Source organism: Ambystoma mexicanum, chromosome 5p, assembly GCF_040938575.1.
Source record: "Ambystoma mexicanum isolate Mex_15411 chromosome 5p, UKY_AmexF1_1, whole genome shotgun sequence".
NCBI lineage: Eukaryota > Metazoa > Chordata > Amphibia > Caudata > Ambystomatidae > Ambystoma > Ambystoma mexicanum.
Window position 1 is genome coordinate 1,122,931,553 of NC_090930.1, and position 25,117 is coordinate 1,122,956,669.

Sequence of the window (25,117 nt, forward strand, 5' to 3'; positions counted from 1 at the left end):
GTCATCAAAACTTCAATATCAGCGTTATCCACCCCTTCCCATAATACCACCCCCATCTTCAAAAAGTCTCATCAGGTAACTACACACTTTGTCATTGCTACTGCAATTATTTATCACCTTTCTGCATGTTTCTGGGGGCTTATTTACACTCAACCATACGGGGTGTAACTGCCTAATCACAAACTCATTTGTGCAATGCAATCATAGCTGGTCAATGGTACCTCAGACTGATCTGTGCTTTTACAAAGCCATATAGTAAGTACCCAGGTCGCACAATGCTTTTCTTTTTCACCAAAGCGATCACCAATGCCAGGCGCCAACTTGCTTCCAGTGTCCCATGATCTTGGTTTAGGTTGCCCTGCTGGCATCACTCCATTTTTCAAAGGTAAAGTCTTTCAGTATTTATCTTTCTTTTCTTAGCAGTGTCTTTTCAAGCCTCTGGTTTTTTCACTTGTCATCATTTTTTTTTTCAAAGGGCGTTTGCTGTTTTTGAACCACTCCTTTGAGTGCGATAGTCTGAGTCAGTTTCTTTTGTTGCTTCAACAAATCATTCATTCTTGCACTAAGCCGTGTGGCTTCTGGATCATGGCTAATGTGCAGTGTTCATGTTTTACTTCAAAGCCCCGCTCTGCATGTTGTCTCTTGCAAAACGGCTAAGCACTTTTGTCAGTTTTGCTTCCATCTGGAAGGCCATAATGTCTTTGTCAGTTACTCCATCCCCTGGCAATGTAGCTTGCAGTTTGCCAGATGTGTATTTTCTCTTCTCAAAGCGCCTAGAGGTTTCTTCTCCAGTGCACAGCGCTTTACTTCAGTTCACATCACATGGAGCATTGGAATGCAGCTTGCACAGCAATAGCGCTTTACTTCACTTCACATCACATCACATGGGAATGCGGTTTGCACAGTAATATCTGTTGGAATGGGCAGCTGTCTTTTCTTGGCCCATTCACAGATGCATAGGTAAATGTTCAGATGTGATGTGCCCGTCTGCCATCCTGCATGAAGCCTTTGCTCCGTACCACAGTTTACTAGGCAAATTCTTTACTTTTTGAACAGCTCTCTGTTTTTGCTCCCCCTTCCTCAGGAATGCAGGCATGTTTATCTTTCGTGTGCACCTGGCAGCGCCATTAGCACGCAGCTTATCTCTTTTGCCTATAACTCTTATACTGTGGCGGCTTCACTCGTTTCAGACAATTCATCCAGATTAACTCTTTCTTGTACTGTTTCTGCTTTTGTTTGCCTTCACGCACCTCGCCCAAGACAGCTTCAAGGCACAAGCTCTGCACACACAGCAAGACTCTTGTTTTCAAAAGCGGCACTTTTCTTGTCCTTTTCTACTCCATGTAATTTTGCAAAATGTCAAAGCGTCTTTTTTTTCTTGTAATGTGCGATCTTTCAAGAGAACTCACAACCCATTAAATCTTTGTGCTATCTTATCACACACAGATGTTTCATTCTGTTGTACCATTGCCAAACTATAACCACTCAGTTCAGTGCATTTTAAAAAAAAAAAATGCCATATTTAGTGCAGCTCCCTGCACGTTTTTTTTCTGCAAGAACAACCCACACTCTATTGCTTGTGGGCTGTTTAATGTGTCAACAACATTTTTCCCCATGTATCACAGTCAACAGGTCACTATTTTCAAAGCATACATCACTTTTGAGGCAACAGCACAAATCCATGGCATAGCATGGGGACAGTCAAAAATACTCCAGGGGCAATTTAGAAAAATATAAATTGTTTTTCCCCCCAACCATTGCAAGCTGGTTCTGCAATTTCAAATCAGTACACAAAAATCGAAAATCCAAATAACATTCACTCACTTTCCTTTTAAGTGAGTCTCTCACCCAATAAAAGCATGGCACAGCCTAAAATGCAATATAACCATTTTAGTGTGTTTCCTTTAAACAGAATTTGCCACCATTAGCACATGGAATTTTACAGTTGCCAAAAGAAAGAAAAAAACTCTTTAGGCTCTCAGCACAGATGTTACTCATTCTCCTAAGCATGGCTCATTCCCCTTCCTCATTATTCAGGAATGCCAACCCTTCAAAAGCATACATCAAAAAAGACGAACCTTCGCCTCCGAACATTACAGCCCCCACTCGCTAGCACACTGGGGCTGAGTCAATGGTTAAATCACTATTCACAATTTGCATGTCAAATCCCTGCAATTATTATTTTTTTTCCTGCCCTCATGACAGAATAGAGATGAGAACTCCGTCTCATTATGCATTCCAAATTACAACTTTAAACTTGGGAAACCACATGATAAAATTCTTTTCTAATTGAGCATACATCTTTCTTAACCATTCATCGGAGTGCTTTAAACAAAGCCATTTCCCGCTCGTTTATTGCCTTGTACTCCCTGGCACCAATCCCATGAAGGGAGTCTTAACCACACAAGCTATCGGCCACGGCAAGCCGACACAACATTGCTGCCTTTTGAAGTCTCAGAGCTGCAGTGAGACCATCAAGGAAATGCGACAGCCTGCTCCCCACTCTACACTGTGTTCTCTCACACCATTTGTCATGTCAGCATGGCACTGCTCTTCACAATCCCACAAAGCTGCCACCAAATGTCTTGATATTGGGCAAAATCTTCCTCGGGGCCAGCCCTTTGAGAGCAAAAATACCCAATTCAGCCCAAAATACAGGTTCTATTGTGCTGAGCAGTGATCTCATGCAAGTGACAAATGACACCCTCAAAGTGTTATTAGCATATTTATTCTAAGCAGTGAATTTCATATACATTTGGGATTCAAGTTACAGAATATTACAAAGCATAACACTTAGAGCAATGCAAAATATAGTGAAACATGGAACTTAGATAAACATAGAGAAACATAGAGAAATATAGAGAAACATAGAGAAACACAGTCTTACGTCCCTTTAATCAGCACTGGGGAGACCTTGGGCCCTCATAAGCTAGCTGTAAACAAGCCCCGCTCAGAGGACAATGCTGAAGGACACCGTATGAGCCAATGCCGGGCACCTGTTTCTGCACGAATCAAGTCCACAGGCGATCTCCCCCTGATCCATGTGTGCATGGATATTTTATAACTTCTTGCTGTCAGTCACCATGACGCACAGTTCCAGAACTTTCCCTGTGCAACTGGCTCATGGAAAAAACCCAGCTCTCTCTGAGATGCTCCCTGCTCGCTCCTACCCCCTCCCTTGTTCCCATCTGCGCTGGCTGAGGAATGTCTTATCAGTACCTTCCCAGAGAAAAGGAAGATTAGCTTGGGGCCAGGGCTAACGTTAGTGAGGCTGAATATTCTAAGGGAAGCAGGGATGTATTAACCCCATCTGCAAGCTCTAAAAGGCATGCACTCATAGCTTAGTGTTTATAGCGCTTAAGACTGGCTATCTAAGCGCTATATAGGTGCCATGATGTTCCAAACACTCCAAAAACCTATTAGCTACATAGCTGGGGGCCCTCCCTGCCTGTCATATTCCTTGTAGCTCACTACTGCATAATGGAAGTGCTACAACAGACTACTGTCAGCATTTTTAGCACATACTTTGAATACACTATTGGCTTTCAGCGGCTAATGCTGTCATCTAAAGCCCTGATTGGCAAGGTTGCAATTTCGTGTATCACTACACGGGCACCTGCCAGCAGGCCCCGACACATGTCCCTCTGCCCCACCTCCATTGAAGGGCACCTGCCAGCAGGTCCTGACACATGTCCGTCCACCCCACCCCCATTAACGGGCACCTGCCAGCAGGCCCCGACTCATGTCCCCCCCACCAGTGATGGGCACCTGCCAGCAGGCCCCGACACATGTCCCTCCACCCCACCCCCATTGACGGGCACCTGCCAGCAGGCCCAGACACATTTCCCCCCAAACACCACGTCATAACAATACAGACCCATGGCCCTAATGCCAACCCAAATCCCACAACCCCACGCCCCAGTACAAACACCGAACGATCCACTGGACCCACTCCCTAGTAAATTACCCATGCCATGAGAGTCTGAAAAGAACCAGCACGCCCATGAATAAATGTCCTACAGGGCCACACAGTGGCAACACATGACTGAGCCAATGCTCATGCTCATAGAGACATGCACAAAATCAATCAGAGTAGACCACACCAATAATGACGATTCATGAAATGTATTAAAAAGAAAACCAAATGACAAAATGAAAACCACACATGCACATGATGAAATAATGAATGCAATATGAAAAAGAAAGTAAAATCCAAGGAAAAATTAAAATCCAAGACATGAAAAATTAAAAGTGGTCCATCGCCAAAGTCCATACAAATTATAACAAAACTGAAAAGCATAAAAAACCATTACTCCATGGGATCAAAAAAAAGAAAGTATGTACATGTCTAGAACTATTTACAATGAAAGTCTGAAGGGTCCATGATCCCAAAAAAAAATGAAACCTACAGAAAAACCTATTTATAATACAACTATATACAAAAATGGGAGCAAAGTCTGTGTACTCCAAATCATAAAAAAACAAACTGAAACCTAAACCTAAATAACTATACACAAAGGCGGCGGGCTAGTCCGACGGCTCACTTTTTGATGACCCAGGCCAGGGCATCATCAAACTCCATGTCAATGTTCCGGAGGCGAGCCTGTTCCCTGGCCTCAAGGCACTGGACCCGCCTCAAAGCCTGGTGCATGGAGTTCTCCTCCCTGACCATTGTGAGCCATGCCTCTCTGCCCGCCGCCGCTCTGCATCTATTTGCTGGCCCAACCGCTGCCACACTTAAAATACTCCCAATCCTGGGTCCTCCTGCCTGCCAGCCGATGTCTGTCCCCGGGATGTTGATGGCCCCGAGCCATGATGGCTCCCCGCTGAGCCTACTGCTGCCTCCAATGCAACTGCCTCTGGCACCACAACAGAATCCAGGCTGATGGAATCCTCAGGTGCCGCCGTGCACTTGCCCTGCTTGTTGATGCCTGCACGTCCTCCATTTGCTGGGGTCCAGTTGGTGGGGTGGCCACCACTGCTGGACCTCCGACTCCCGACTGTGCCAGGGATGTGTCCTCTACCAGCCTGGCCGCTGGCTCTGGGGCAGCTCTACAGGGGGCCCAGGTGATACTTGGGCAGGAAGATGGCACGGAGAACGACTGGCGCATAGGGGGTTCAGTTGAGGAGGGGGTCGCAAGAAGTGTCCCTCGACCACTGCTGCGAGGAACGGTATATTCATCGTAGCGTATGAGCTTGTTTGTTGTTTGCATGCACATTTATGCTGCGCGGGGCCGCTTACACCTGCTTTCACCTGGCGGACGTGTTTCCGGATTAGCGCGTCTTTTGTCCCTGTTCGATTCCATGAATACATGTTGTTAGCGCGCGTGTGGGCGTTGCAAGGATTTAGCAGCGGTAATTCCCCTGTAACGCCCAAATTTTCATATGTTGTTCCCCATTCTGTGTGTTATGCCCCCTTTTTAGGTGTGTGCGCTGCCCTGTGTGCGCCTTCACTGGCCGTCTCACGCACAGCCTTTGGTATGTCGCAATGACGTATGCGCCACACATGGATTCAGAGCAGATCTCAGGTAAGCCATGTGCATCGCCTTCCATGAATCGACAAACGACTGCGTGCGAGGCTTTCGCGCGCGTGCGCTGAAATTTTAACGCTTGCGCCCCCGTTTTCAGTGCACATTAATTCAATGAATGACCCTTTAAGTGAACTTACTATAATAGAGGTTAAATTCTACATGCTCCTAGGATCAGTGCAAAGATTAGCATCAACATCTGACTGCACTCCACGTTCTTCCAGATTCAAACCTTGGCTAACATTGTTCATTTTGTTTGGATTCAGTATCCATGTTAGATTATTCAACTAGCTAAGATTCCTTAAAGACTATTCTGCGTTTACCTAAATTCAGTGCAATGGCTAAAAGTTAAGTTCACCTGAAAATTAATATAGTAGTTGCATTCCGCAAGGACCTGAAATAAAGTGATGACTACTTCACACATATACCTAGAATCAATGCACCGGCTGTATTCTTCATTCAGCTAGATTTGAGCGCTGGCTGCATTCTGCAGTCACCTGGTGTTGATACACTGGTTGCACCATGACAATGAACTAGAAAGAACACAGTGCCTACACCTTAACGGTTGCTTCGCTGAATGCAACCACTGACAATGAGAGTTAGGGCTTTGTCTCTTAACTGGCAGTTGCTGTCAATTGGTTTTGATGCCTGGATGGGGCCACCCCTTATGGGCAAAAAGGGGCAGGCTGCAGATTGGGAGCTGTCTCTGATAACCTAACCCATCCCCGGCTGGTCACTTGGGTAGGAGAGCCTTGGTAGAGCATCCTAGTAGAGCCACCGAGAGTGAGTGTTTTGTGTTCACAAGACTCGACTCAGAGACCAGACAGGGACCAAGGCACTGACCCAGGAGTTGTCCCTTGCATCAGGCCCCAACCATCTCCTAAGGCAGGCTTGCCTGGGCAGGTCACCAAAGTCATGGACCAGAATTCACCTGCGTGGGTGAGTGTGGAGTCCTGGCCTAGGCATCTTCGTGTAGGCGTGAACAGGAGGGGGATAGTCAGGTTGCAGGAGGGAAAGCCACGTTTTAAGGTCCTATTGGAGGCAACAGTTGAAAGGGTGGGAGTTTCAGATTTTGGGCGCTTGGAAAAGCCTGGGGAAGGTCACAGAAGCAAAGCGGGAGACCTCCAGCCACGGACCACAGTTTACCTGGGTGGACGGGTATGGAGACCTGGCCTAGCTATCTTTGTGTAGGCATGAATGGGAGGGGGAAAGTCAGGTTGCAGGAGGGAAAAGCTGAAGGCGAGGTGGTCCTCTAGGAGGTGAAGGTTGAAATGGAGAGAGTTCCAGATTGTGGGTGCTTTATTATGTAAGCAAAGAAAATACTATTGAATTTTAAATGGGAGCTTAAAGTTGTGCCATTTTTCTGAACTTAGTAAAACTGTGGATTGCCATATACCTGGACTGAGGCAGGATTCAGCACATTCCAGTGGGTTGTAATTGATTGGAATATACTAGTTTGGTATGTCCCGATGAAGGCAATTGTGAAAACGATCAGTGGGACTGAATACTAGGTGCAGCAGGTTAAGGCTGAAACAGAGTATGCCAACATGTGTCTTTCCACTTAACACATGTGTCTACTGTTTTCAGCACATTTATGTGACACTATGGAGGCATACTTCAGTGTGGCGTTGTTTCTGAAATTTAGGGCAGGAAGTTTGAGAAAATAGCAACTATCCTCATAGGCTGACACTGGTAAAATATCCTCATGCTTTTTTTTCTTCTGGTTTTAGGATGTGTTATTAATGTACTGAGTGTACATAGTAATCCCAGTTTGAGAAATGCTTAAATAAATATTTGACACGCCAAGTTGGAGTTGTGTACTTCATTAAGTTGTTGAGTACTAATTAAGTGGAATCGATAAGTAATTCTATTTTCTTGAAAATTAAAAACATGTATGTCTAAGAACTCTATCTTTAGAAAATTCACAAAGAAATATTTGTTAGATTATAAGTGACTATTTCAGATGAAATAACAGAAAGAGATGATAAAGTTTGATCCAACCCTGATTTGTGATGTGTTTTGGGAAAATGGATGTGATACTCACTATTCGTGAGGCATAAACAACCGACAATTGGAACAGAATGAGAATATCGACCTATTTGCAAAGTTGGGAAGCCGTGCATGGAGTCGGGCAGGTAAAGACTGGGAGTAAGAGTGCATCAAGGGCAACATGGAGAGAGAAGAGAAATTGTATCTCATTGTTCATCTGCCATCACACAAAACTCTCTCTTATTAGATCAACCCATCCAAGCTGCACAACTGTACTTTTATTAATTAATTAATCTTTTATAACGTTCGTAATACTAGAGGCCAGTATCTAAGCACAGGACCTGCATTTGGCCCTGTGTTGCTCTGCTTTGTCTTGCTTCTCCTGAGCGAACCTGACAGCCTGAAATTGTAAATTGTTATGTGAGAATACTATATTATTCTTGACTTCTGTGCAGAAGATTATGGGCCTCATTACAGGTTACCGCCGGACCCGTATTACCATTCCGCCTCCGTGATTCCCGGAATCACCGGGGCATTACGACCCCAGTGACCCAGGAATTCCAGAGGCAGAAATGTGTAAGTCCCCATTCCCATGGATTTCTGTAGGACTCCATGGGGATGGGGACAATGGAAACACTGGTTCAGTCTATGACGGAGCCAGTGTTTCCATGTCCGCCTGTAGGCAGGTGGTGTAAATCCCACCAGGTCAGACCTGGCGGGAGTGACACCCCCTGCCTGCAGGACTCTTAATCAGCCGGTCTGGAAAGCCACCGCCACCATTCTTTCCAGACCGGCTGGGTCGTAATGAGGCCCTATGGGTGGGTTTCCTCAGTAATAGAGAGTATAATTGTATTTACATTTTCAGACCACAAAGCATGTTATAGTTGTGATATACAATCTATCTATATATATAAAAGTCCAAATGTGTTTGTGGCGGGACTTGTGGTGAAGCGTGGTTCCTTATTCAATTCCACACTATTTCACCAATCTGCACCACATTTTGCATAGTTGCCTGTTAGGACCCTCCAGACATTACAGGCTACATGACATTTGGACACCCCACTCTTTACCCGGATTTTAGCAAAAGTCAACATTTGTTTGTGGGTTTGTGGCTTGGTGAAGCCTTTCTTTTTCCTTATACATTTCCACACCGTTTCACCAATGTGCACCAAATTCTGCAAAGTTACCTGTTAGGACCCACCGGACATTATTAGCTACAAGACATTTGGACCCCCCACCCTTTTCCCCAGATTTCAGCACCTTCACACATGAGATGATTGACTGAAATCGGCAAAACGTCAATGTGGTCGTAGAAGGACCGGTCCCGACACGAGGAACAAAACTCGAGGTCCAGGCCCTAGGATGCACGGTTTCCAAGATATTTGCACTGTAATGCACCACAACAAACTGCACAGGCTGTCTCCGTATGCAGCAGCACACCAACACTCACCTCCCCCCAACGTCTGCTCCAGGGTGTGTTAGCCAGTCACACGCAGTGGCCGAAGTGAGCAGGAGCGGTCGGGAGCGGTGCTCCTCTACTTTTTAAAATTACCTTTTACAGCTCCTATACTTTTATTTTAAAAAGAAACTGTTCCGGAATAGTTTTGTTATAAAATTAAAGTGTAGGAAGCCGTTGAAACTTGCCCTTTCAGTGCACTGCACTGAACGTTCCCTTAAACAGCAGGTGCAAGTGTTTGGGGGTGTATATTGTGTGTGGGAGGGGACGTGATAATGGGGTTTGTGAGGAGTGGGTGCAGGCCAGCAGGGAACATAGTTCCGCTACTTCTTTTCGTAAACTTCGACCACTGGTCACACGTGCCCATTCTCAGTGCAGTTTACTTCAGAGTACAAAGCACATCAAGCGATAAGCGAATCAGAACAGTGACCTACAGGATCAGGGTTATCATGCCTGTCTATTGAACACGTTCGGAGAGCGGGTACTTCTGCTAGACCTGAATACAACAATGAACAGTCATTTTGTTTGTTATTGTTACAGGAGAAATAAACAATTGTTTTCTTTATTTGGGATCAGCAGTTTGCCTGTGTCATTTATGAGCTGCATAGGAAAACACCCCACAGCACATTCTGATATACTAGAATGACATAGGTTGCTGAATTTTTTATATACATATTTTGTGTGCCATAGGGCATGTGTTTGCTTAAAATAACCCCTTTTGGTCAGGATCATAAAATTCATTTTCCGCACGTACTGAACTGAGCGTTCACAAAATCCCCAAACACAGCGTGCAAGTACTGCAGCTTAAGCCTCATTTACGCCGCGCTCCTCTGGGTATACTGCGGCAGAGGAGAAATGTCAGTTACACATGCCTCTCTCTCCTCTGGCGAACAATTTATGCTCGCGGGCAAGCAAACAGCAGTCCGCGAATACTTACCAGATCCGGGGGAAGATTTATTGCTCTGGTGCTGCTATACTTTACAACGATAAACACGTGTGTGGCGTACACCGCTGGCCTGCGCTGCATGCAGAACGACTGCTTTTTAGGAATACAAACTGTACATCTCCAGGTAGGTTGCAGACATAAAACAAATTCCGAAAAGCGTGTCCGTGGTTGCAGACATTGTATACTAAATAAAAAGTAGTAGTGTAAGTACATAAACCTATTAATCCATTGAAGCCTGCAGAATCTGTATACACACGCAGTTTTCTCTGGATATATGGGCGACTACACGTCCATGCATTGCAGCCTGCAAGCCTGGATTTCATGTTCTTACTACAGGCGAGTTCTGACATCACAACTGACCTATAATAAGACACTTACATCTCCGCTGCTCTGTAGTCAGTTATACATGTGTTGAGCAAGAATCTGCATCGCATTACCTTTTTTTGAAGTGCACAATGAAAATCGTGTTTTTGATCCATTTTTTTTTTTTTACTGCAGCACATCCGAATCTGCATAACAGATTTTTTTAAATCCTTATAGATTCTGCACTGATTATATGGAGCAGGAAATGGAAGATCTTTTGCAAGATTAAGCAAGAGGTCAGGCATTACAGAAGTTGATATAAGCAATAATACACCCCCTAAAGCATATAGAAAAGGATGCTGCAATTCACCTCGGAGTTGCATGACCTTTTAAATCAACTTCTCTGTGACTTGCTGTCTCCTTATAGTGTATGCTAGGGGGGACTTTATCCCATATATTATAGCCTGCAGAATATGTTCTTATTACCAGCGAGTTTTGATGTCACATCTCAGTTGTAAGAAAATGGATAAAGAACTTTCAATTTTAAATCAGGATATGGCAAATGTGTGAGCTGTTTCTGGGGTCTTGGTCCCCTGTAAGGTCTCATAGCTCTGAAATGGCTTGCCATATCCACGCTCGGTTTAGAGCATTTACTTCCCACACTAGTGGCCTGATCCACGGAATTTTTGCATGGAGCACAGTGACTTTTCTCTGGTGCAAAGTGATTTTGCACTGCAAAAATACACGTTGCACTGCTGCATGAATCAGGGAGTTTGCACTGCAAAAATACACGTTGCACTGCTCACTTTGCACTGCAGGAATACACTTTGCACTGCTCCATGAAGCAGGGTGTTTGTTAGCAAGCAGTCACTTTGCACCAGTGAAAAGTCACTTTGCACCGTGCTAACATTCCATGAATCAGGCCCTAGATATGTGTCACCTTGCCCATGTGCACCCACCCTTTCTTCCTTTCCTATGACTCTCCCGAAAAGGAAAGCCACAGCAGAGACCAGCACCAGGACCCAAAGGCAGTGAGTCCCATGAGCTACCGGGCACCATGCATATACTTATCAGAGCAGTGACAGTCGTTTCTAAGTCAGGCTGCTGCCCTATTCCTTTCATAAAGCCCCAGTATGGATGGCCTCCCGTGACCTAAAGAAAGATCACCTACACTTCAATCCAGAGAGAACTTTGAACTGGGAGAATTTGACTTCTAATTTTTTGATGTCGTGACTGAAGTAACATTTTTTGGGGAGTGTAAGGTTTATTCCAGTTCTCAATATGGTATTTGTTTGGTGAGTGGACATGTTTTTTTAAAATTATGGAATTCGTACTCCTTTGCAGAGGTCATTCATGGTAATTGGCATGCACTTTGACCCTGAGGATCCTGTTTGGATTGGCAGTGGTGGTACTGGATTGATTCCTCTAACACGGGTCTTCTGTTGCTACTATTCTGAGCAGCACTGCAGACCTGTGTGGGTTGAACCATGGGATAGCATCCTATGTGGCTATTGTTTCATGTTTTTATTGGGGTATTTTTACTCCTTATTATTTATATGTTGAGAATATTTGCCTGTTTTTGGGAAGGGGAGGTGGTGGGTGCGCTGCGTATCTGTAGGGCTGCTGCTAATTGATGAACTTCTGTTCATAAGAAATATTTCTAGTTCACTATAACTTACAGGTACATTCTTTCTTAGATAACATTTGTCAGAAATCTGCAATTACCTGTTAGTTATGTTACTCACAAATTGCTGGGATTCATTGTAATTGTAATTGGTTATTTATATAACAGCGTAATACCCAGAAGTTTCTAAGTGCAGCCCCGAGGATTTAACCTGTTTTGCTCCGTGCCGTCTTGCTTCCAAGGTGAGTGCATTACCCCTGAGCTATCCTCCCAGAGACTAAACTCCATTGTTTAATAAGCAAAGCAAAACAAAGTAGATGATGGCTGGAAGGTTTAGAATTAAGCTGAACCACTGGCATTGCTCTGGGCAGCCCTCCAGACCATCGTACTTCACCTGCCAAGCCTCAACAGAAAGGCAAAAGACCCTAGGCAAATCAGGCTTGGTACCACCCTTAAAGGGGCAGTCCAGACTGTAGTCCATGGTCACAACACGTCTGCACTAGACCACAAGCAACGCCAGACATGTTTCAGACTCATTGGTCAACATCAGTGAAGTGTAGCTTGGGTCTCCAGGCCCTGCAGATATGGGACCCACATCTGGGCATACCCATCCCACTCCGGTTGACTTTAGCAAAACAAACAATTTGATGGCTAGTAAAGTAAAGCAGACAGTTAGTGCCTAGTATTTCTTTCTTCAAGATACATGCAGAATATGATAAGCAAATGTCAATAGGATGTGTGATAAACAATCTACAGATCCAATCAATAGTGCTTTCTGACCTGTGAAATGTGCTGTAGCCCTTTGTCTGAATATTTGATAAGCCTCCCATGAAGGGGTTTGCGGGACATTTTGGTGCATAACATACATTGCAAGGAGGGCAAAGGCCCTGTTTGCACTTTTGTGCAAAATGTCCTGTCCGTGCAATAATCCTCATTTTCAAAACAACGTGGAGAAGTGGGGAGTAAAACATAGGCAAAAATGCTTTTAATCATTGTTTTGCCAGCAGGTTGGTGGAAATGTGTTAACACCTCGCACAATTAACAATTGCGGCAGGCATTTGCAATGGATGCCTATGGAATCTGTCTGTGTTCACCAGACGGAAATTTCAGATGGATTCCCAGATCAATTCTTTGCATTACCTCGAGCATGAAAATAAATGCTGGTGCCAAGGCACCCACAATTGTATAGCAGAGCAGGAAACGGGGGCAGTCACAGAATGCCTGCTCCAATACCAAACTCTATATTACAAATTCTCAAAAAGCGATGCATATTTGAAAAGATGGCAGTAAACATATTTACCTCAATTTTTCTGATCCTCTTCAGAATGAAAAGGCCCCCTCTGTATTTGGCTAAAATGCCATACCTCACATAAGTGTGTTTTTTTTTGGCAATCTAGAGCAATGCTTTATAGACAGATTCCCCAATACGTTAATCTAGCAATGGTGCTAGAGCATCCTGCAAATCACAAGATATTTTCTTGTTGCAAAATGGCTGTAATTGGAGCCTTGTGCTTTAATCCCACTTCTGACTCCTCACACAAGAATATGTGTGATTCTGAAAACTAATTAGCGCATCCCTCCCGCAATGGTAGTAGCGTTAAATAAAAAAAAAAAAAGATGCGCTTCAAGACTGCTCCAATTGCATGTTTCTGCTCGCCTCTCTGTCACATCCTTCTTTTTGTTTTCCAGTCTCAATTAAGCACCACACACAAGTGTTCCCTGAAAAGATAAATCTGCTACATTGAAATGTTCCCTATACAGTACTCAACCACCCCTTGAAGCTAGAGCTCCGCCATATGAAATACCTGACAAGCCTATGAGCTGATAACCTTGATCAGCACTCACATTGTTGAGATGTCTCAGGTTAAACCTCTATCTCTTTGATTTTGTTTTTTCTGCGACTAAATATGGTGATATGGGATTCCTAATATTGGTCATGCCTGATACTTAGAGCACCCTGTCTTGCAGGCTTTTATTTGAAGTGTGTTTTAGCCATCATAGCAAAGATCTTCTTGCTCCAATGGTGTGATTTCACTTTATCACTCTTGATTGTATTTCACGCTTACCCTACACACAGATAAGCCTACATATGATATGATATGATAGTTTATTTATATAGCGCCCATACACAATGTGTTTCAAAGCGCTTCAAGGCAAGGGAGGGAACAAGGGAAAATACAATGACATTCTTACAGGCCACGAACAGTAAGGATGTGAAATTAACTTTCGTACTCGGTCTGACGACATTTCAGATAGTGTAAGAGCTAAGACATAGATAAGGAAGGGAGGGGGAGAGTGGGAAGGAAATGGAAACAGACAGGCGACTACTGTACTAGGTCTGACAACATTTCTGGTAGAGCCAGAGAAAACAAAAGACGAGGGAGAGGGGTGTAGAAAGGGAGGGGAGGAACAAAACAAGCGACTATCGTACTAGGCCTGACGACATTTCATATAGTGCTGGGAGGGGGGTGACGAGTAAGGGGAAGGGGGAGGAGACAGACGAGGTTGCAATCATACTAGGTCCTGGGACAATTCTGATAGAGTAAGTGCATAGAACATTGCAGAAAATAAGGGGAGGAGGTGAGGAGATAGGAAAAGGGAGAGGAGGAAAGAACAGAGAGTAAGCAGTCAAAATGATTGGAAAAGCAAGAGGGGAGAGAGAATACAATTGCAGAAGTCAGTAGTAACACATAATGTTGAAGCCAGGATACATGATGAAGATGGGAACAGCATGATTCAGGGATACCATGAGAAAGGGTGATGCACCGTGAATCAATGAAGTCCATAAAAGTCAAATCCAGCATTGGCCACAAGAAGGTGATGGTGAAACCAGAATGTATCAGGACAGACTCCTGCAGAAGTAGGGTGAAGGAGGGGGAATATGAAACATGAAATATGATATGTAAAGTATTACTGTAAATGTGTACTTTTGTATTTTTAAAGTCTATGCAAATCCCGCATAAAATGGCATGACTAAGACATGCCTGTTTCTGAACTAGATTTCTGTGGTTCTGATCTGAATCAAACTTTCAATTAGTTTAAAATGGCGACCTTTCAACATTGCACTTATTTTGACTATAAGGCTCCTTTATAATGCCTCTAGGATGTTGGGCGGCCTGTCCTGCTTTGGGATTATGGTCTGGAAAAATAACATTGTCCAATTGTTTGAACCAACCACTAAAAAGTAGAGCATTTCTTAGTTATTGACCACCCAACTCGAAGGAATGAGGTGTAGGTTTTTAAATCAAGAGAAGCAAATGGCTCAAATGATTTCTACACTGGCCGAAGGCGAATATTACGTTTGTTGACTTTGACCCCCTTTCCTGTGTAACTCCTGTAGTCTCTTTTCCCCTGTGACTGTGCATTATGTATCCTCTTATTGGAGTGAAGCGGATAAGGTAGTGTATAAATGGTACATCCTGTTAGTCAAGCAGTCAATACCCTACTGAGATCACAAGGGATGTTATGATATAGGAAGTTCTTTTATGTGATTAGTGCTGTTGTTTCTTTTGTGGGCATTTATCTTCTGGTTTCTTTAGTCATGGATTCAGTTTCAATAACTTTGTGGGTGGGGTTTGGGAATTGGATGTGGTTGGGGTCATCTGTTCATGAGGGAGGTTGCTGTGTAGTTGTTGTTGGACTGTTTTTATCTCAGTGACTTGAATAACCATATTTTCAGCCATTTCCTGAAATTTAGGCAAGCTTCCGCCATTCTGATTTCCTTCAAGATCGAGTTCCATAGATTGGCTACCAGAAAGGAGAAGGTGGTTCCTCCAAATTTTGTTTTCTTGTAATGTCTTCTTTCTATTTGGAGGTTGGTGCTAGATCATAAAGCTCTCCTGTGTTGGTATTGAGTGATTTTTGCTGTAGGAATTCAGTTCCTTGTCCATGTAGTGATGTATGGGCAATGCAGAGGGTTTTGAAATTGATACAATTATTTACTTGTAGCCAATGTAGACTTCTCAGGGCTGGGGTGATGTGCTCTTGTCTATTAATTCTCAGGAGTAGTTTTGCTGTTGCCGCTGTATTTTCAATGGGTTGTAGTTTTTTGGTGAGGTGTTCTGGCATTCCTAGGTTGAGACTATTTGCGTAGTCTATTCTTGATAATAAGAAGGACATGATGACAAGGGTTCTCAGTGGGAAATTGAGGTAATGTAGGACCCCTCTTATTCATCGAAGATGGTAGAAATGTTTTATTGCTATTGCATTGTTTTGTGGTTCCAAAGTTTGATCATTATCCTTGAGAATTCCAAGCTTTTGTATCACTATTGACATCTCTGTCTGAGTTCCAATGCTCAGGGGCCAGTTGTCTGTGTAAGATTGCAGTCTTGTGGGGTTTTCATTAGTTCTGTTTTGGTGAGACATGTATTAAGGGTGTTGTCAGGATCATAGTTAGCGGCTATCTTGAAGATTAGCTTGGTGTTGTCTGCATAGTTGTAGGCTGTCAGACTATGAATATGAATGAGCCTCATTTGTGGGATCATATAAATATTGAAGAGGCATGAAGAGAAGCTTGATCCTTGTGGTATGCAGAAGGTGATGTTTTCTGTGTTTGATGTAAATGGTTCTGTCGGTGATGAAAGAAGTCAGCCATTGTAGTGCACAGTTTTGAATGCCATATTCTTCCAATCTCTCATTAATGTTCTGTGTTGCATCGTATTGAAGGCAGCTGATATTTCCAGTAGTATGAAGGCCAATTGGATGTTGTTCTCTGCGTCCATGTTTAGATTGTCCCAAATGGAGAGAAAAGTGCTGATTCAGTTTTTCTCATGGGCCTGAAACCAACTTTGGTCAAAATGTCCATTGCTTTCTACATGGGTGAGCAATTCTTTTTACACAGGTTTTCCAAGATTTTTTCCAGTTAGGGTAGGTTTCATTTAGGCCTGTAATTGGCAGGGTGATCTGTTATCACTGTATTATTTTTTTTTTACAGAGGTTTGATATAGGCTACTTTGTGTTATGTTGGTACTATGCCAGTATTCAGGGATAGAGCATCAGTAGTCAAGTGAAGAGGGCTGATGTTTTATGGATGAGAAGCTTTTTGTAGATATCCAGTGGGCATGGGTCGCTGGGAGATCTGGCCATGTTGGTCTTTTTCAGTAGGTTGCCGAAAGTTTCCTTGCTTATTGGTTCAAATTGGTTGAATGTTGTGCTGGTTCTTGGGGTGCTGGTTTCTGGAGTGGTGTTATTTGTGGGACTGCTGGATGTAGCTATGACCTGTTGGATTGAGTGTATTTTTGCTCTTGGGTGGTCTGTGATTCTGTTACATAACATTTGCAAGGGTACAATGTTGTTGCTGCATGAAGTAGGGTTTTTCATTTATTTCCATGGGTTTGTTGCCAATTGGATTCTTGCAGCATAGTGTGTTTTCTTGGCTTTTAGGACTGCCAATTTCTATAGTTACATTTTTCGTTTGTAATTAATTTTGTACAAATGGTTTGTAGTTTTTCTTCCATCTTTTCTAGTTTATGATTTGTTTTCTTTAGTTCTCTTAGTTCCTCTGTGAACCATCTTGTTGCAACTTTTTTTGGTGTGGGTTTGAAGGATTTTAAGGGTGTCAATTGGTCTAACACAGCTGTGAACCAGGTGCAAAAGTTCTCTTCAACAGTGTCTTGTGTCATTTTGTTTAGTTGGGAGGTATTGGGTTTGGTGGTTTCTAGTAGTTGTATTAGTGTGTCTATGTTAAGTCTTTTCCAGTTGTTTTTGTTTGTTGCTGAATGTTTTATGTATGTAGGTATCGTGCTGCTTGGTATTTTGATGGTCAATGAGATCATGTGATGGTCACTCCAGATGATTGGTACTGGTGGGGTCTCAGTCGAGTGTCCATCTCTGCCAAAAATTGTGCCATGCATGTGTCCAGCTCTCTGAGTTGGTCTGTTCAACATTTGTTTGATATGGAGAGTTTCCAGGAGGATGCTGAGGGAGTTTGTTGCAGTTTCATTTTCTCTTTTAAACCAGATGTTGAAATCCTCCAGAACAATGATGTTGTGGTTTATGTCTCAGTTGGCCATGGCATCAATGAGTTTTGTGGTGAAGTTAGGGTTGAAGGTGGGTGGTCTACAAATAAGAATGAAGAGTACCTTACATTGTGCATTGATTTTGAGGTTCACCAAGAGTGATTTTCAGTCTTCTATGTCTGTTGATGGTAAGAATGTGGAGCTGATGTAGTTTTTATATTCTACCTCCTCTTTTTTTCCCAGTTAGCTTGCATTCATTTTTAGTTGTCAAGTATGGCTTCATGAGTGATTATTTTGCAGTTGTCTGATAGCCATGTTTCTGTTAGGAAGAGGGTGTCAGTGCCATCTTCCCTTACGAGGTCATATATGTCTGTCTTGTGCTTTGTCATGGATCGTACATTGAGAAGGTTGCAATGTATTTTCTGCATTTTGCGTTGTTATTTTTTGGATGCTTTTTGCAGTGGCTCAGTAAGGCTGGGGTTTATTAGCCATTCGACTCTCAATTAGTCAGCCTGTATGTTTCTGGAAGTGTGGTTAGATCATCTGTCCCTTTGTTGAGGCGTTGCAATAGGTTGGGCGGAGGGTATCTCTGTTTTGTGTCATTGTAGTTAGGCATTTGGTTGTCCATGTGACAGTTTTTTCAATCTCTGATTATGAAAGGAGTGTTAGTGGCAGGGGATTCCAGTTTTGCACTGTTTCTTACAAGTGTCTTTCAGTGAATGTTTTCTGCATTGCTGGGTTCTGTGTGTTGGGGTGAGTGGTTGTTCTGGGAAGTGTAGTAGAGTTTCCTCTAGCATCCATGGAGTCCTTTTTGTGATTTCTGATGTGGCTGGTTTTGTAGGTGGAGAGGTGCCTCACTGTGGTTACATGACTTCAGTGGGGAAGACATGCATTTGTCAAGGCCTCATAGTGTCAGAGTGCCAGGGACGAAAGCCCTCCTGTGATGGTTGTCTTGTGGTAAAATACTTTGTGGTGCAGACATTCTCAGAATTTGCAGTGGTAGATTTTGAAGCGGCTGTACTCAGCAATAAAATTCAGTTCTCAGGGAGCGAGGTGGTTGTCTCGTGGTCATTACCCTCGTGTTGCCGAATTCTCCTAAATTCACAGTGGTAGAGTTTGGAGTGGCTGAACACAGAGCGATAAAGATTAGGTTCCCAGAGGCAGAAACCTTCCTGTAGCGGTTGTCTTGTGGTCACTTATCCTCTTAGTTGGGGAATTCTCAGCAATTCATAGTTCGGAGGTTCAGAGCGGTTGAACTCACAGCATTAACAATTACGTTCCATGGGGCACAAGACCTCTGTATGGTAGTTGCCTCATGATCATGAACCCTCATGGTTAAGAAATCTCAAAAATTCCACAGTGACAAAGTTTGAAACAGCAGAGCTTACAGTGGTAGAAGTAGGGGTGGCCAGATTCCAAGTTTCAAAGTTTATCTAGTAAATTCAAAGAGCTAGTTCTCAATTTGGTGGAATTCAATGTCACAATTCCAGGTGACAATGTACAAACTACCAAAATGTATGTTGGAGTGACTCAGTGTGGGAGAAATTCAAAGTGGAATTGACATGGATATTCAGTTTTAGCATGTTTATTCATGTTTAGGGCAAAACATTTTGAGCAATATGACATGAATGTGAGTACATAGTTAGGCTACGTAAATGCAAGTACTGTTTCAAATGCATTTGTGCAAAACAAAAGAGGTGATGGTTAGACGGTTACAAATTAATCTGCACCTGTGGCATTGCTCTGAGCAACCTTCCAGACCATCATTCTTCACCTGCCAAGCCATTACAGAAAGAGTAATACCATATGCAAATCAGGGTTGGCCCCACCGCAAAAGGAGCAGTGCAGCCCAAACTGCTTGGTCACATCTCTTTTGCACAAGACCACAAGCATCCCCAAACCTGTTTTGGCCTTGTTGGGCCTCATCAGTGAGGAGTAGCTTAGGTCCTTAGGCCCAGAAAGCATGGGACACATGTCTGGGCATACCCGTCGCACTCAGGATGATGACAGAAACACAAAGTAGGTGATGGCTGGAAGGTTTCACATTAATCTGAACCTCTGGTATTATTACTATGGGCAACCCTCCAGACCATCATTCTTCACCTGCCAAGCCATTACAGAAGGGGAAAGAAAATATGCAAATCAGGCCTGGTCCTATCCCAAAAGGGGCAGTCCAGCCCGAACTGCTTGGCCACATCCCTTCTGCCCGAGACCGCAAGCATCCCCAAACATGTTTTGATCTCATGGAGCCATCAGTGAGAAGTAGCTTGCGTCTCTAGGCCCAGAAGGCATGGGACCCACGTCTGGGCCTACCCATCCCGCTTGGAGTGACTACAGCAAAACAAAATAGCTGATGGCTGAAAGGTTTCAAATTAATATGAAACCTCTGGCATTGCTCTGGGCAACCTTCCACACCATCATTCTTTGCCTGCTAAGCCATTACAGAAGGGGAAAGTCCACATGCAAATCAGGCTTGGTCCCACCCCAAAAGCGGCAGTCCAGCCTGAACTGCTTGGTCACATCCCTTCTAACTGAATGCACGGTTCAATGCCGAAAATAGCGTTGAATTTCCGGGCTTCACACCAGACCTTTATCTTTATTATGGTTCTTGCGGGCACACCACGTAAACCAAGCCCCTGACTGCATTCATGACTTTTCTGGGAAGTGTCTTGGTTTTGGTAAATGAAACTGATATTGAAATAACTACAGAAGATTGTAGTTGTGGAGCAGCTTGTATAAGTAGGTGAAAGGTATTGCGGCCTTGCGTTTAACCGAAACAAACTTTTTTCTTTTCTGAAAAGATATGGAACATTGATACTCATCCTAGCAGCGTTGTTTGGACCAATGATCTCAACAACTTTTTGCTTCTGATGATCCCAACAGCTTTTTGCTTCTGTTAGATAAGCATGCTATTATGGGGAGTTACAAGCTTTTCCCCAAATATTATGAAAAGGAGGACTTCGTAAGGCAGAGCAGGAGTTGAGTTTTAGCTGTGTGTGGATCAGACATAAGTTGGCAGAGGAGGGGGACAACGGCAGGAAGGACCAAGCAAGAGGCAAAAGCACTGAGTCCATTATCCTATATGCAGAGGGCAGGGGATGAAGTCCCTCCTAGTTTCCGTGCTGGTTTTTATAGCCACTAAATTGGAGTATGGGCTGATTTGAGGATTTTTAGTCCCCAAAGCACTCTGGCCATTAACCTTTCAGCAGAACTATTGATTTTGATTGAGCTGCATGGGGATTATTTTCGATGAGTGCCACTAATTCTGAAGCTGTGCTGAATAGCTCAAAGGCAACCTCATGTTACAACCACAAATTCACCTTCTCTATTCAGTTTCACTACCGATGATCCCTTATGACTTTCCAAAGTCGTCTGGTCAATTTTTGAAGAACCATCAATCAAAACACGTTATAGCATTTTCTCTAACTTGGGGGATTTCATTATAATTCTCATTATACGCTTCACATTCATGTACATAGTCATCCACTCCTACTGGTTCTACTATAAACATTGCTGGATTCACTGTCTTACATCTAACAATTTGAACTGCGGGTTGGTTAATAATCACTATGTACCCCAATGCTTGCTCTTTGTGCAGGCAATGTACTTTTGTGTTTCTCTAAAATTGCAAATAATGCATGCTCTACAAATAATGTTACTGAACGCCCCATCGTTATACTTGAAGCTTTTTCAGTTGCAAATGCAGCAGCAGCTAAAGATTGCTCACAGGGATAGTGTCCCTTCATTACTGGATCTACAATCCCACTATAATATGCCAGTGGTTTATGTCTGTGCCCTTATGTCGTCTTTTGCGTAAGAAATGCTGTCATGACTTCTCCATTTGAATGGGAGAATAATTACAATTATTCACTATCATTATGGATCCCCAACACAGAGGCTGTACTGATTACTTTTTTCAATTCCTCAAACCCTTCATTCATCTCATCTGTCCACGTTATTGTGCTCTTATCTCCTTGTGCTTCTTTAATTTCTTTTAAAAGTGGTCTAATGTATGTGCTGTATCAAAAACCCAAGCCCTGCTATAATTGCATAGGCCTAGAAACTGTTGCATTTCCCTCAGTGTTTTAGGTGATGCAGTTTTCATGATTGCTTCTGCTCTTTCAGTTCTCACTTTTCTCCCTTCATGAGAGATCAACTGCGCTGTGTACAATACCTATTCTTGATAATATTGTAAATTCTCCTTATCTACCTTATATCCTTTCTCAGAAAGTATGGTCATGAATTTAACTGAGTCTTCTCTGCAGCTTTCCTCTGTTTCACTGCACACCAAAACGTCATCTACATACTGAATTATTGCACTTTCGAGACATTAATCAAGTCCATCAGGAGGACTCTGATAAAGATGGAAGGGGACGCACAGTACCCCTGAGGCAAAAGAGTATGTTTCAGGTGGATCATTCTATACGAAAAAGAAGCCAAATCTTGTAAGCCTTCATGAACGTCAATCGAAAATAATGCATTTTTTAAATCGACATCTGTGAAATACTTGGTAGTGGAGGGGATATTACACAATATTGTTTCAGGGTTTGGAACCAAAGGAAACTCAGCTTCTACTATATGGTTTAGAGGGCGAAAGTCCTGGATGAATCTCCACAACCCCCCCTTTGATTTTTTCACCGTGTACACTGCCGTGTTACATGATGTGTCTAATGGCACTAATATGCCTTGCTTCATTAATGCAGAGAAGGTCTCAAATATACCTTCATCTGCATCTCTGGACATAGGGTATTGCTTTGCTTGTGGTAAAAGAGCCCCTGGTTTTAATTTAATTTGACCTGCCCGTATCACTTTTAATAGACCTACATCATATGGGCTCTTGGTCTTCCTGAAAAAATGACAGTCTTTTGTTTACTAATGCCATTCTCTGAGATATTTCTATATTCTTCACTTTAATCCAATAAGTAATACTTATTTAAAAAAACACTAGTTCATCATCAGAATAGCCATCTCTAAACAGTTCTTTGTCTGTCAAATCTGTCAACCTGCATCCTTCACTGAGGGCTATCACTGTTCTTCATCCCCTTCCGTCATCATCTGTCCCATGAAGCGTTACTCTTTCTTCTCTGACCACTGCTGCTACTAATCCTAAGGGAATGATCTTCCCTTCTTCATCGTCCATGGGAATTTCTGACCTGAACAAAAATGCATCAGGTAGTCTCAATATTTTATCTGCCAACCTGGGTAACTATGATAATTGCATGGTCACTCCATGCAGAAGTACTTCTGGATCCAAAGGTACTCCTTGTAAAGCCTTCTGGCCTGTAAAGGCTAATACAAACTCTCCCACATTCATATAGTGTATCCCTTGAGTAGAGCACACTATTCCTTTGTCAGTAAAAGATATGGTCATGTTAAGTGTCGTCATTAAGTCAGGTCCCAATATATTAACTGGCATCCGCCTATAGTATAATAATAGCATTGACATGTCATGTTCTCCTATAGAAATTGGTAATTCATCTGTAAAAGGAACTAAATGTGTCGCCCCAGAGAACCCTTGAGCATTCATGGTAGTTCCTGACATTGGATCTTCTCCCTCACGGACACAGGAATGAGCGGCTCCAGTCTCAACTAAAAATGAAAATGTCTTGCCTCCGATTGTCACCTTAACCCTTGGGTCCTCTTGGGGGTCTGGTGATAGGATATGATATGATATGGCATTTATAACGTGCCTATACGCAAGTGTTTCAAGGCGCGACGAGGCAAGGGAGGGGAAACAAAGTGGAGACAAGAGACAATGATCCTACTAGGCCAGGTGTTATTCAGATCGCGAAAGTGCATGGGATTGAGGAAGGGGGAGCAGAAAGTGCAGTACATGGGAAAAAAGAATAAATAGCAATAAGTAAAAACATCGGCCAGCTGGTGGCAAGTGCAAGGGTAAGTGCAGATATCAGGTGGTAGTGGGACTGTTAGGGATATAGAAAACAGTCCCCGAGTGCAGAGAGTTGCCAGGAAGGCAGTGCAGGTGTGCGACTGGTGGGGGTAGGGGACCTGGACCCAAGATCAGAGGGTGGCCAGGTAATCAGTGCAGATTCAGTTTCAGCCAGGAGGTCAGCAGGGTAGAGGAGGAGAAAAAGCAGAAGATAAGAAAAAGATTTTGAGGTGCTTCTGGAACTGGAGCTGGTTCTCCTCAAGTTTCAGCAAGGCAGGGAGGCTGTTTCAGAGGGAGACCCCAGCCTAGGAACGAGATCTACCACCACTCGTTGCTTGGAGAAGCAACTGACCCTGAGGGAGTTGGAGGCGGATGAGCGAACAGCTTGAGAAGAAAGATATTTAAGAATTGAGAGTTGAAGGTATTGAGGCCCCAGGCCCCAGAAGGCCTTGTGGACAATACAGAGGGTTATGAACTTAATCCTTGCAGCCACTGGGAGCCAGTGCAGAGATTTCAGTCCTGGTGAGATGCAATCCCTAGGCTTGAGGCCAAGGACAAGTCTTGCAGTCCTTTTCTGGAAGAGTTGCAGAGGGCAGAGACTAGCAGCAGGCAGATCTAGAAAGAGGCTGTTGCATTAGTCCAGCCTAGAAAGAACCAGAGCTCTGGAGACGGCGAGCTTCTGGGGGAAGGAGAGGAAAGGAAGAATGCCTCTGAGGAGGTGCAGCTGATAGTGTGATTTCTTAGAGATGTCATAGATGTGAGGAGAGAATGAGAGTGTGGAGTCAAAGATGACCCCAAGGTTTTTAGCCTCACAGGTGGGAGTAGGAAGAGGGCCAAGAGAGGCCGGCCAGAGAGTGACAGGAAAGGAGGGAGATGGTGTGCCAATGAGGAGAATCTCAGTCTTACTGGCATAAATACAGAGATCATTGGTGACACAACATTCCTGGATGGCAGATAGACAGTCAGAGATGGGAGAGGGAGAAGAGGTGGCTGAAGGTAGCCTGAAAATGAGCTGAGTGTCATCCGAATAGCACTGGAAGTTGATGCAGAGCGCAACAATGTGGTGGACAAGAAGTGCCAGGCATTGGTTGGACAGCCAGGGAGAGAGATTAGACCCCTGGGGAATACCACAGGTAGAGATAGAGATAGAGGTGAGGAAGGACCCAAGTTGAACCTGGGAGGGTCGATCGCGAAGGAAGCACCCAAAATGCCCGTCGTTGTTGTCATGGAGACAGCAACAACAATGAAGGCCGGGAAAATCACTGCTGCTGTCCCGGGAGCTGAATTTCTGCTCCAACCTGCCTGCCCCTCCCCTCCTGCTTTAAATGGAGATGGAGAGGGCCGAGAGGCAAAGTTGCTCGCATGCTGCCGTCTGCCCACCTTTTGTAGCGGACGGCCAAGGTAAGCAGCCCGCTGCTCCTCTT